At 35.1% G+C, this 13830-nt stretch overlaps 1 protein-coding gene across 1 annotated transcript in view; it reads right to left on the bottom strand.

Annotated features, from left to right (window-relative positions):
• Positions 1-13830, bottom strand: part of LOC124355278 (pikachurin) — a 417704-nt gene that overhangs the window by 369646 nt on the left and 34228 nt on the right. The window lies entirely within an intron of this gene.

Below are 13830 nucleotides of genomic sequence, written 5' to 3'. Positions count from 1 at the left end.
CGCGTCCTGCGTTCTGTTGCCCGTATCCTGTGGTGGATCAGTGCTCATAGTCATATAATACAAGCGATAGACATATATACTAACTGTTAGTTTTTATTACTTATTTCTTCAAGTAGCTATTAGCTATGTTTAAATAAACGTTTTAAATTGCCTTCAATTATAATTTATTGCCCAAGCGTCGAAATCATAAACTAACCCTCCAATGTCTTATTTTTATATCATGTACACTGTACACTTTATTGCATTAATGGGTTTTAAATGAAACAGACACGGTAAAACAATTACAAGCTTTCGTGTGTAAATAATTTAATAATAACAAAAAACGTAGGTACGTCGTAACAATTTCGCACAAGTTAGTACTCTAGGTTTGAGCCCTGGTGGGGTACGTACTCCTTATGAACGTTATTAGAAAATAATTATATTTTTACGTAGTTATGAACATTATTCTTAATTGATTCGCCGAGCAATGTATTTTAAACGTTTCAAACTTTAATTTCCTACCAGGAACTTTTTAAGAAGTGAGTAATAATTAATTATTCATTAAAGAAAGATTCAATGTAAAATACACTAATAGAAACAGACAATCAGTTGTCCTCGAGATCGAACCAATTTATTTGAGTAATACTAAATATCAGACTCGGTGTAACTTAGTGTAAATAACTACGAGTATTCCTCTTAATAAGTTGAGTCATGCCTCGAAGTTCATCTACAAGTATAGATTCACGTAAATTAAATAGTTATTAATGTTTAAATATATTCCTTACCATACGTTACTTAGTGATTCATGTTATAAGTGTAACTAAAAATCTAGATGCCAACTTTATCTAACGGAATACTGAAATAATGAAAGCACGTCTTTTGGATAGACTTTATTATAGATAGTCTATATATTCTCCGGGATCTTTATTTAGTATAAATTCTGCTCATCTTTGAACACTTATTTATATAAATCTTTTATTTATGTACACCACAGATTAATTATTACTTTTAATCACAACAAATTGCTATGCTTTAAGAGTTCTCTTCACGATGGATAATCATAAAATGTACCAGGATTTGAAAAAAACACGCAGTTTAGTTTATCGTTATATTTTTTTAAATTTTAATAGGTTTGTAACTTGTTTAACATTAGACCAGTTCTCAACACCTGAAGAAGAGGCCAGACACCAATTCTCGAAACGTATAACGATGGCAAATGTCCGAAGTCTTGTTACCTTGTCTTAGTGACAGATCTGTGCTGTATTGGCTTACTATAGTCACTGCAAATGAAAGTGTTCGAATTGCAACAGGAAACATTATTCTATTCAGCCTTTGAAATTAATTATCTTATAACCATGTTTACGAACTTTTAATAACCTATAAGGCAAATAACAGAAAAATGGAGTAGTGTGCTCTAAGGTATAATGGTTAGGTGTAACAAATAAACACAACATTATTTGAGTTTACGATGTTATATTTATGATAGCGGATCTGAACAACAAGCTGGGTAAATAATCCGAAAATACCATTGTAAATGTTTCAGATCGCTGAATATAATCGAGTGATGAATAAAAACAAGCCAGACTGGTCAAGTGTTGGACAGTTAACAGCTGTTCAGTTACGAGATGTAAGAGTTTCAGATCGCGGAATATAATCGAGTGATGAATGAAAACAAACCAGCCTGGTCAAGTGTTGGACAGTTAACAGCTGTTCAGTTACGAGATGTAAGAGTTTCGGATCGCTGAATATAATCGAGTGATGAATGAAAACAAGCCAGACTGGTCAAGTGTTGGACAGTTAACAGCTGTTCAGTTACGAGATGTAAGAGTTTCGGATCGCTGAATATAATCGAGTGATGAATGAAAACAAGCCAGACTGGTCAAGTGTTTGGACAGTTAACAGCTGTTCAGTTACGAGATGTAAGAGTTTCGGATCGCTGAATATAATCGAGTGATGAATGAAAACAAGCCTGACTGGTCAAGTGTTGGACAGTTAACAGCTGTTCAGTTACGAGATGTAAGAGTTTCGGATCGCTGAATATAATCGAGTGATGAATGAAAACAAACCAGCCTGGTCAAGTGTTGGACAGTTAACAGCTGTTCAGTTACGAGATGTAAGAGTTTCGGATCGCTGAATATAATCGAGTGATGAATGAAAACAAACCAGCCTGGTCAAGTGTTGGACAGTTAACAGCTGTTCAGTTACGAGATGTAAGAGTTTCGGATCGCTGAATATAATCGAGTGATGAATGAAAACAAACCAGCCTGGTCAAGTGTTGGACAGTTAACAGCTGTTCAGTTACGAGATGTAAGAGTTTCGGATCGCTGAATATAATCGAGTGATGAATGAAAACAAGCCAGACTGGTCAAGTGTTGGACAGTTAACAGCTGTTCAGTTACGAGATGTAAGAGTTTCGGATCGCTGAATATAATCGAGTGATGAATGAAAACAAGCCAGACTGGTCAAGTGTTGGACAGTTAACAGCTGTTCAGTTACGAGATGTAAGAGTTTCGGCTCTGATTGATCACTTTATGTTCTCATCACACGGGCCAATCTCCAGAGACGTACCCAGAGGGGGAATTCGATATGTTTTATCTTCCCCTGTCATGAAAAAAACTACTTTTAAATCACTAAAATATAAATAAACAATCTAAAATGTGTTTACAGACCTTTTTAATTTTCATTTAAGGGATGCAAGAGTTTTCAGCTCTGTCTGTCGTCACCATCACATAAACCAATCTTCCAGATATACTGAGAATGGGAAGGGGGTTTGAAGGGGTTTATCTTCCCCGCCATGCTTAAGTTCTACTATTTTTAAACCATGAGCTTAATAATAGTTAAATTCAGTTATAGTTACAGATTTTTTCAATTTTTAATTTAATCGTTCAGTTATATCCCTCTAGTGTGACCGAGGTAAATATAAAATCGTCTATGAATAAAACACCTCCAAGGCGATAGGTTGCTATGAAACATATAGGAACGATAAAGTTGTGATTTAATACGCTATATAAGTACTAAAACACCTTATGAATGAGTAATTTCTCAAGTGAGAGTTTATATAATTCTGAAATTTGAGAATAGTCCATTCGATGTGAAAAACTCAGAAACCTTCCAACGTGTTCCGCCTCAGATATTTACTAACCTTGCCTTCAATGTCAAGGATCCTTCAAAGTTTAAATCTTCGCCAAATTAATAAGGTTGTGGATGACGAATTTGCTATCAACTTTGCAGTCTACCTTTGAAGAAACCATAATACCTACACTGGTTTATAGAACACGTTGCAAAACCTTATTCTCCGGCTTTTGATTCGAGTCAAACATCGTTTGAGATTTATTTCTCGTGATTTAGAACTTTGCAGCTTGCTGAATTAATTCTAATCCTGAGAGGAATCTCTAAGATATAAAAAGTGGACACGGTATTCTCTTCTCTCGATAACCTAGTAGGGATTTCACAAGGAAGCTGTCTTGGATCTTTGTTGATCTTTACAGGCCAACTTGCTCATTTGCGTGTGACAGTATTATGTACATATGTGCGCTGATGAATACCAGCTACTCACATCCCATGAACCCAGCTTGTCGGCACGGTTGCTTCCATTCTGAATTGTGAGCTTAAGATTACAAGTCCGCCAAACATAGTGTTTCACACTGCAATTGCAGCACCTCTGGAGTACCTTAACATCAATACAGAAGTCGTTCTAAAATACCAACACTGGATGCTCTCAGCGCTAACTAGCTCTTGCCTGAATCCATTGAACTATGAGTTGTCAATCTATCATTTAACTTTGTCGTATCACTGTTTTTCGACTTTTCGCAATTGGCAACAGAACTTCGTATAAGAACATGGAGCGCAAGTAACATTTGTCACGTATATGTATGGCCTCCGTTTAGCAATACAGTCCAAACTCTACCTTCGTTGACATATCCGAACCCACTTTCATAGAACTAATTGTATTTATAAAACCAATATTTTGTGAGCTTATACTGGCACTTTAATTTCAGCCCGTAAGACACTACTGAATCTGTTGTGCTACCAAGTTCTTCATGAGATTGTTCACAGTACAATAACTACAAGAAGTAGGGAGTGCCTACTCATTGCCCTGCACAGGAGTGTCCCTCTGAGCCCGTTTGTCTGCTTGTATTCGGTTTTTCAAAGTTTGTTGTTTGAGGTATTATAACCTAAATGTACCGTACTATAAACATACTTAATTGACTAAAGAAGAAAACAAACAAGCTAAGGCAACTACCGAAACTCAATACACTAATGTAAACTGTCTAGTTATCAAAGTTAATTGTTTTGTGGATTTTCCATTTCATTGCAAGTTTTTCAGCTTTATACTTTTAAAATGTACAAACATACATTATACATTCAATATTGGCAAGAATATATTATAAGATCTTCAAAAGCTCTAGCGTTAGGCTAAGCTAAGAAATAAGTGAATATGCACTTTTTCACTGATGTAAAAATGCACCGTATTCTTCGTTTTCTTTTTTACCATAATTGAAAACCCAACACTTCTCTAATTTTTTTCCGCTGTTTGAGTTTCATTTTAACAGCAAAGGATATTAAGTATGAGAGAATATTACAATTTAATCACTAGGAATACGTGTAATTATTGTTCCGTAAGTTCATTGTTGACCAATAGAAAATTTAGTTAGAAATAATCAAGCCATCTGGATATATGCTTTTTAATTTAATTACGACAGCTAAACTTTAAAAAAAGAACAAAATTTGCTTCAGTTCACAATACCCTTACAAATATACATATACAATAAGGTGTAAGGATTGTACTATTCTATCATTCAATTGTTATTTGGTTAAAAGATTTGAAGGCGGCTGGGTGAAATGGAATGTTAAAACACGTTATTGTTAATGTTGCGGATCGGTAAATGAAATCAGTGATGTGTGAAAATAACTTAGGCGGGTCAATTGCTCAACTGTTAACAGTGGTTGGTTTTATTCCTTTCAATCAGGGATGAAGATATTGTCTGCAATTATTTCAAAACGTAACATAAAGCAAGTGGAACGGAAGCATTAGTTTATAATAGCTGAGTAAATGGACAGCATCGAGCAAGTTTTATATTCGACTTAATTTCTAGCAATAAATTTTAAGCTGAGAAATCTCACACTTCTATCATGGCCTACATTGACCTGTCACTGACAACCACACGTGTGCTGAATACTCTGACATACTTCAATAACACTTAAGTAACTTAATCATGTTTACGTACACTACATGGTGTAAATAAAATCCAGCAACGCAGTGATGAAACTCTGTTTCATAACCTTTGGAATTATGTTCAAAGCTATTTAAAAAACACAAAATCCAAAATATTAATACCAGCATATAAGAGTATTATATATGTAATGCTACCATACTTCAGAACAAAATTTGTGACATTAAAATACATTCATATATATTCTACTTTGCATTTCAGGTAATTCTGAAAATCTGTACATATTTTTACTTTGAACTTCGACATTCAAAAACTGTCTAGACTACAGAACTATAATTTTGTATAATTATGTTTGTTTTTCTTTGTTTGAAGTTTGTTTTTGATGATGATGGATTGTGAAGGAAAGAGAACTTTTCCAGGCATTTACCAACGTTCAATGGCAATCACACTACGTTTCTAGATCTGCAATCTGATCTATTCCTCAGGTGAATGACTATCCTAATACATCACTACAATCCAGGTTAAAGTGAACAAAACATATCCAAGTGTTGTGGCACGCATGTTAGAAATCATAGCAGCCGTGCCGTGTGTTCATTCCGTGCACACTAACTCTAAAACATGCACTTGATAAATCTAAATACTCGTGATTAAAACTGAACAACAGAAATATATATATATATATATATATATATATATAGATTAAAATAAGTAATACTTTAGGGGTTTTCATTTAAAAGTATTGTTTATACGTAATTTTCTTATGCATTTTTAATAGATTTTTATTAAGTTACTTTTTCGCAAATATTTGGCTTTAAAAACCAATATATATATATATATATATGTGTGTGTGTGTGTGTGTGTGTGTGTGTGTGTGTGTGTGTGTGTGTGTGTGTGTGTGTGTGTGTGTGTGTGTGTGTGTGTGTGTGTGTGTGTGTGTGTGTGTGTGTGTGTGTGTGTGTGTGTGTGTGTGTGTGTGTGTGTGTGTGTGTGTGTGTGTGTGTGTGTGTGTGTGTGTGTGTGTGTGTGTGTGTGTGTGTGTGTGTGTGTGTGTGTGTGTGTGTGTGTGTGTGTGTGTGTGTGTGTGTGTGTGTGTGTGTGTGTGGTGTGTGTGTGTGTGTGTGTGTGTGTGTGTGTGTGTGTGTGTGTGTGTGTGTGTGTGTGTGTGTGTGTGTGTGTGTGTGTATTACTTATTTTAATCTAGAGCAAACTAATTTTGAAATCAATTCGTACTGCTAAAATACGCGTCTATGCATAAGATGTAATTATAAGGACTAGTTTAAATTGATTTCTTCAATTATGCCTGCCTTATCTTTCGACAAACTAAGTACAAATCTTTTACCTCTTTTAAGTACATACTCCTATTGACACTTTTTTACGTCATTTGCCAGGAGGGTTTCTTGAGCTCATAATTTGTATGAATACTTTGGCTAACACACATCATAGATGAATAGACTTATAGGAACCTCCCCCTCTCCCTTAATGAATTAAAATTATATCTGAGCTCCCGGGGCATAGATTCGATCGTGCATCGATTGGCCTAGACAGTAAAATTACAATTAATAGAGAATCGCCCATGAAAACCCATCATTTGCGGCGCCCTCCTATTGTTATATCTGCACAATAATTGTGTAAGCGTGACGAAGCATCGCCTGCACTTAAGTGCACATTGTGACGAATGTGACAGGCACAATGCAGCTGCTGCAATGCCCTCCCTAGAGGCTGTTTGTCATTGTCATTCATTCCATCTGCCACACAATGTAGAAACTATTGTTGGCTGATATTCAGGTTGTGTTGGATTTTCAAATTCACAAATCTAAATATTACTGATGACTGCTACGAAGTTTCACTCACTGTTCAGCAGAGCGAAGAGTCTGAAGGTTTGGCTACTACCCGACTTTGGCAATCGGTAGAAGCTGTGTAAAATGATTCCTACACATTTAAAGTTACTACATTTCGAGATCAACAGTTATTGAACTTTAGTAGGTAAACGTAAAGAACGTATCATATTACCCGGAGAACACAACCTGGCGACCAACGGCTTAAAGGTGACTTCCGGACCACCACGAATGACCCTGCAGGCGACCCGCTTGCAAGGAAAGGATCGCTCAGCGGTCACCCATCCTAACAGTAGCCACGTTCAACGTCACTTGACTTGGTTTCTTGTGATAACCACCATACCCGCTAACTGTGCCATTAACAAAAGTAGGTTATGTCTCAAAAGTAAAATGATGCTTTGTTTTTTCCTCGAACTTGATCATTTGGCGCAAAATATGATCCTCCTAGAAAACGTTTCAGTTTTGTACGTTAGAATCAGCTCATTACATGACAAAGCATAGTGCGAACAAAAAACATAAATACCATAACACTTACTTCCAAATTAATCTAATAAGACAAATCTATTCATTTATCTTGTTTGCTATACCAGAAATAAAAAAGTGCTTGTTTTATTTTATTTTATTTTATTTTCTTACATATTATTTTCTTAGTATTGTTTGTATTCTTCATATTAATAATAATATGCTAAAAGTAATTAAGTTTTATTTTCTTTTATATTATTAAAAACATAAAACTTTTTAGTAATGATCACTTTAAACGATTGGTTTATTATATGAAACTTACGTCATATAATTATATCAAATTTGATCGATCTCCAATAAAATCATGAGTTTCAAATAATAGTAATTTGGTCTGCCATAAAATACATAATATAACTTCATCTACGTAACACAATTGCATTATTAATTTCATTCGATAGTGTGCCCAAATATGTTTATCGTCACCAGACTGCTCAAGCAGTTACCACTTGCAACGGTGTTATAATGTACGGTGGTGGTATGCTTTTAACTGTTATGCCGGTACGTCAATCCTAATAGTCAACGTGTAATAACACAATAATGGCTAATTATATTATTTAATAGCAACAAATCTTTTACATTTGCAAGTGTAACTCAATCTAAAAGTTGTGTCAATGACACTCCAAAATCTCCGCGGATTTGGATGAGAATTTGTGCAAGTAACGGTAAGATTGGCTATGAAGGTTCTCCGCTGTGGTAAGGTCCCTATTACGTTTGTAATATTAAAGCGTAAGGAAATTGAGAATGTTTTTATGAAAGAACCGACAGAAACAATGTGATATTGTAGGGAGTAGGGAAGAGAGGGTCGGCCGCAACGGCTTGTCTCCTCAAGGGCGGGAGTGTTATTGTTTGGATAAAACAACCAAGAAAATAATTGACTTTTTGTCCAGTATGTAACAAAGGGGACCTTCTGGTTTCTCTCAGTGGGAAAATATTACAACAGCAAACATTGATTTACTGTATTACCATAAAACAATATAGCAGCTAGTTGTAATAAAAATATTCGTAAAACTACTTTGGGTACGAAATTTAGTTTTGCATTTGGAAAAGTCAGCTTCCATTTAAAAGAACTTAGAAAGTTTACTATGAAGTATAAAAAATGCTTGCCATTGTTAACGAAGTAACACAATTATGTACACTTTTACATCCAATTAAATGTTATTATATTTTCAACGGTATGTTCTACAATCAATATGATCAACATGTATGGTACATACTCGTATGCCTAAGTATAAATATTGTTTTAATACATATAAATGGTGCAGTATTATTTGCATATGCCTTCAACAAACGTGTTAAATACTCTCGTTTCACTGCAGACGTTCAATATGGCGCTCATTTACATATTATTAATATTTCTAATTTGTTCTAATATTTCTAATAAATTTCTAATTCATTTTTCCGCTATTACAAAATATATTAAATATTATAATTTTTAAATGTATTAATATAACATTTTTCCTGTGTTTCTTAGGATTACAAGTTGGTTCTATTTTATAAATATAATTGTGTATCATCTATTAAAAATGCGCGAGTGTACCTGAAATTCCTATAGAATCAACGATATATATACTACGTCATCATATATTATATATATATATATATATATATATATGTCAACTGTTTGTTACTTATAATATGTGAGCATGTCAATGTGGATTCACAATAATTTTAAGTTTAGGTAACCAACAATATTAAGTGATCTTTTCAATATATTGAAAGTTTTTAAAATGTGTTCCATGCAGTCTTGCGAAGTAACCTACACAATAACTGCTGGTTGAAAGATTTGTCCAGATCATTATTAAAAACTTCCTTGCATAGTTTCGAACTTATTGAAAGAATCGTTTGTTTATACGATTATTGGGAATGTAAGAGGGGTTTTTTCGGTGACTGTATACGTATATATACATTTGGAACCTCATTTCTTTAAAAATGAAACTATTCGAAGCCTCATTCATTAACACTCCAACCGCCCAGATGACCGTTTATATGAAATTATGCCAATCTGGTTCTCAATTCTTAAAACTAACTAAATAGAAAACCTACAGGATCAAATAGAATAAAGATTTATATTAAACCAATGCGAAGTTGCAATATAGTTTTAAGAAGTTAATTTAGAATGAACCAATAAAAAGGCCAACTTCAGTTGTCTTATTTACCGCCAGTCGTGCTGTAGCGATCGCCCTTTACAATTGGCCACTGGGCAGTTGTCAGTGGTTGGTGAGTGCGTGCGTGCATTGTGATCTGTATGCTTAAGGTTAGTATATAATAATCAATACTATACTACTATGTTTTATTGAGTGCATGTCTTATATATCCAGTGCGCATGAAACTGTCACACTATATGTTTGAAACTACACGTAGTATTATCTGAGCGTTAGCGAACGTCTGTCTGTATGTCCACACGATATCTTGAATACGAACTGATCTATGGAATTAAAATTTTGCATAAAGCTTCATTTCTATGTGAGTTCGATTATGGCGCACGTCATTCCACGGGATTTGGCTGAACGCTTTAAACGTTTTAACAATTGAACGATCATTCATTCGTTTTGATTTGAATGATTTTATGATTGAATGATTTATACAATTTCAGTGAAACCTGTTACGCGGAATGTAGTGTAGGGTACAACTCTACCTTGTTTATTTTAACGTATATTCTAGTTATAATATATTAAATGTACATCTAATACAGATTATTTATTCACTTGCGTTAGAGATCAGATTGTGGCTTTCGAAACGCAAATTTTACTGATTTAAAATCCTTTTCGTCTTTTGAATACGTTAATTTATAGTAAATAAATGTCTAAGTTCAAGTTTCTGGTTGGAAACACTCCAACATCGTTGATCGATTCATAGTAAAAAAAACAATACGAGCTCAGTGTTTAGAGCCACAGTAATCAAGGGAACAACAAAACTATGCCAAACTTATCGAAGTTAGAACAATGTGAGGTTCAGTAATTCAGACCGTGCGTTTAACAAGTCTAATGAAGCGTTCCATGTGACAAATAGTGACTAACACAATACAGCTGCTGCAGTGCTGCTCCTGGTGGCAGTTTGTCAAACTGCTGTCATTTACTCCATCTGCTACGTTCTCGTATTCATTATCCACATTAACAACCTTTAGTTGCGATTTAACACGAGGGATATGAGCTATTGCGGCCAAGCTGGAAAGGGTGAATAATGTGTGACTCATCATAGCCACTAACAACACCTTCAGCATGTGTGTGTGTGTGTGTGTGTGTGTGTGTGTGTGTTTTGTGTACTTGTGGAAATTCTACATATTACACAACATTTAACCACGGTTTACAAAGTGTGCAACTAAACATTTTATTTAACGAGTTTGTTAACTGACAAAATACGATAAAGATAAAAATTGAATTTTGGAAATTGATATTTGCAATAACGGCAATTTTGTAATTTTTTCGCTAGACTAAGAATTTTTGTAGTTCATTAAAGAGTGGAAAGTACAATATTTTCAAACATAAACTGTCTTTATGTTACACAATCCGCTAAAATTTCATATTAAATTGGTAAAAAAATAATTGGACATTGGTTTAGATTTGAAACAAAAACAGCAGTTGTGGATGAAAGGATCTAATTACGTTAGGCTCCGAACAGCTCTGTTGCACACTTCAGTACAACTTGCGGTACCAGGTGGCTTGATAGGTTAAATGTTTGGGATTCGCTACAATCACGGCATCGATGTTGTAATATGAGTGGATTTATTGTACCGGTTACAGTCAATCTGGCCAGTTGTGTATGAATCGTCTTCGTACAACTTGCGGTACCAGATGGCTTAATAGCTTGAATGTTTGGGATTCACTACAATAACGGCAATGTTGTTGTAATATGAGTGGATTTATTGTACCGGTTACAGTCAATCTGGCCAGTTGTGTATGAATCGTCTTCGTACAACTTGCGGTACCAGATGGCTTAATAGCTTGAATGTTTGGGATTCGCTACAATCACGGCAACGTTGTTGTAATATGAGTGGATTTATTGTACCGGTTACAGTCAATCTGGCCAGTTGTGTATGAATCGTCTTCAGTACAACTTGCGGTACCAGATGGCTTAATAGCTTGAATGTTTGGGATTCGCTACAATCACGGCAACGTTGTTGTAATATGAGTGGATTTTATTGTACCGGTTACAGTCAATCTCGCCAGTTGTGTATGAATCGTCTTCAGTACAACTTGAGGTACCAGATGGCTTAATGGCTTGAATGTTTGGGATTCGCTACAATCACGGCAATGTTGTTGTAATATGAGTGGATTTATTGTACCGATTACAGTCAATCTGGCCAGTTGTGTATGAATCGTCTTCGTACAACTTGCGGTACCAGATGGCTTAATAGCTTGAATGTTTGGGATTCGCTACAATCACGGCAATGTTGTTGTAATATGAGTGGTTTTATTGTACCGGTTACAGCCAATCTGGCCAGTTGTGAATGAATCGTCTTTAGTACAACTTACGGTACCTGATGGCTTAATAGCTTGAATGTTTGGGATTCACTACAATAACGGCAATGTTGTTGTAATATGAGTGGTTTTATTGTACCGGTTACAGTCAATCTCGCCAGTTGTGTATGAATCGTCTTCAGTACAACTTGAGGTAGCAGATGGCTTAATAGCTTGAATGTTTGGGATTCGCTACAATCACGGCAACGTTGTTGTTATATGAGTGGATTTATTGTACCAGTTACAGTCAATCTCGCCAGTTGTGTGTAGCTTAATAGCTTGAATGTTTGGGATTCGCTACAATCACGGCAACGTTGTTGTAATATGAGTGGATTTATTGTACCGGTTACAGTCAATCTCGCCAGTTGTGTATGAATCGTCTTCAGTACAACTTGAGGTACCAGATGGCTTAATAGCTTGAATGTTTGAGATTCGCTACAATCACGGCAACGTTGTTGTAATATGAGTGGATTTATTGTACCGGTTACATTTAATCTGGCCAGTTTTAAATGAATCAACTTCAATACTAACCAGATGGCTTAATAGTTTGAATGTTTGGTGTTCGCTAAAATCACGGAAATTATTTTGAGATTTGAGTCGATTTATTGTACCGGTTACACTCAATCTGGCCAGTTGTGTATTAATCGACTTCAGTACAACTTGAGGTACCAGATGGCTTAATACCTTGAATGCTTGGTGTTTCTTAAGGTCCAAAAATATCAACAGCACGGCGCGTTTATTGGCCGAATCGCTTCATTACTTTCTTTGCTTGCGTCAAATAAGCGTCATTAACGGATTTGTCTAAAACTAAACTGACGCTCAACTGAAATTCAATTTTCTTGGATGTAAGTAATTAACTGCTCTTTCACGATTCTCTCTAGAATTTTAGATAAAACGTTCTTAAACCTTGAATTCTTGTTTAGAACTTTTGTTGCATAATCTTACAATGTATCTATGATTTCATGGAATTTACTGGAACAAGAAGCTACATTTGAACAATATGTTTCAATTTAGACACTTGGACGTCAATGCCTCAATTATAATGCATTTTTATAGGTACGTTTATCTATATGATAATACTGATGGTTTATAATTTACATGCAATATAGAGTTTCTTGTCAGAAAATCCACAATCCACCGTCTAAAATCTAAAATATGTACCTCTTAAAAGAGATACAGGACACTTACGAAATATGTTTATAGACACAAACCTAAATCCCACAGAGTTCAATGAATATCCAAACTCATGAACCCAACGATTCGCTGCAAATGAGCATCATTCCGCACGTCCTGCTCTCCTCAATAAAGTGAAATGTGCTTAATTTTGCATGAAATATGTGTGTATCTCGACTCGTTACACGTTTAATTTTGAATATTCCCCGCTAGCTGGGTGTAATTTGTGAGAGGAAACAGTGAAGTAATATTACAAAGGGGGTGAAGGGGGAGGGAATCAGGTTCGTGTCCTGCGGGAGAGTTCGGTAAAGTTCCCTGTTCACTACAGACAAGCATAGGTTTATACCGTTTTAAGAAAATCTTGTTTGTGCGTTGACTACGTATTCTTACGTCTGATATCATAGCTAATATCCTATTATAAATGCCAATATTTGTGAAGAATGATTTTTGGATATTTTTATATTTGGGCTTTGGGATGTTTGATCCTCAATCACAAAACATTTAGTAGACAGATTTGCACAAAACTGGACATGGATATTGCTCGTATAGGAGAATAATACACTATTATTTTATCTCGAAATACTACTCATCATAAAATACTCATTTTAGAGTTTATTATTTACATGAACAAACTACCATCCGTTGCAGTGTGCTGTAAATGGCTATGGCAGTATTACAATGTGACTTTTG

This window comes from Homalodisca vitripennis, chromosome 2, assembly GCF_021130785.1.
Source record: "Homalodisca vitripennis isolate AUS2020 chromosome 2, UT_GWSS_2.1, whole genome shotgun sequence".
In the NCBI taxonomy this organism is placed as follows: Eukaryota; Metazoa; Arthropoda; class Insecta; order Hemiptera; family Cicadellidae; genus Homalodisca; species Homalodisca vitripennis.
The sequence above is the reverse complement of the archived record's forward strand: the minus strand, read 5'-3'. Positions and strand labels throughout refer to the sequence as shown.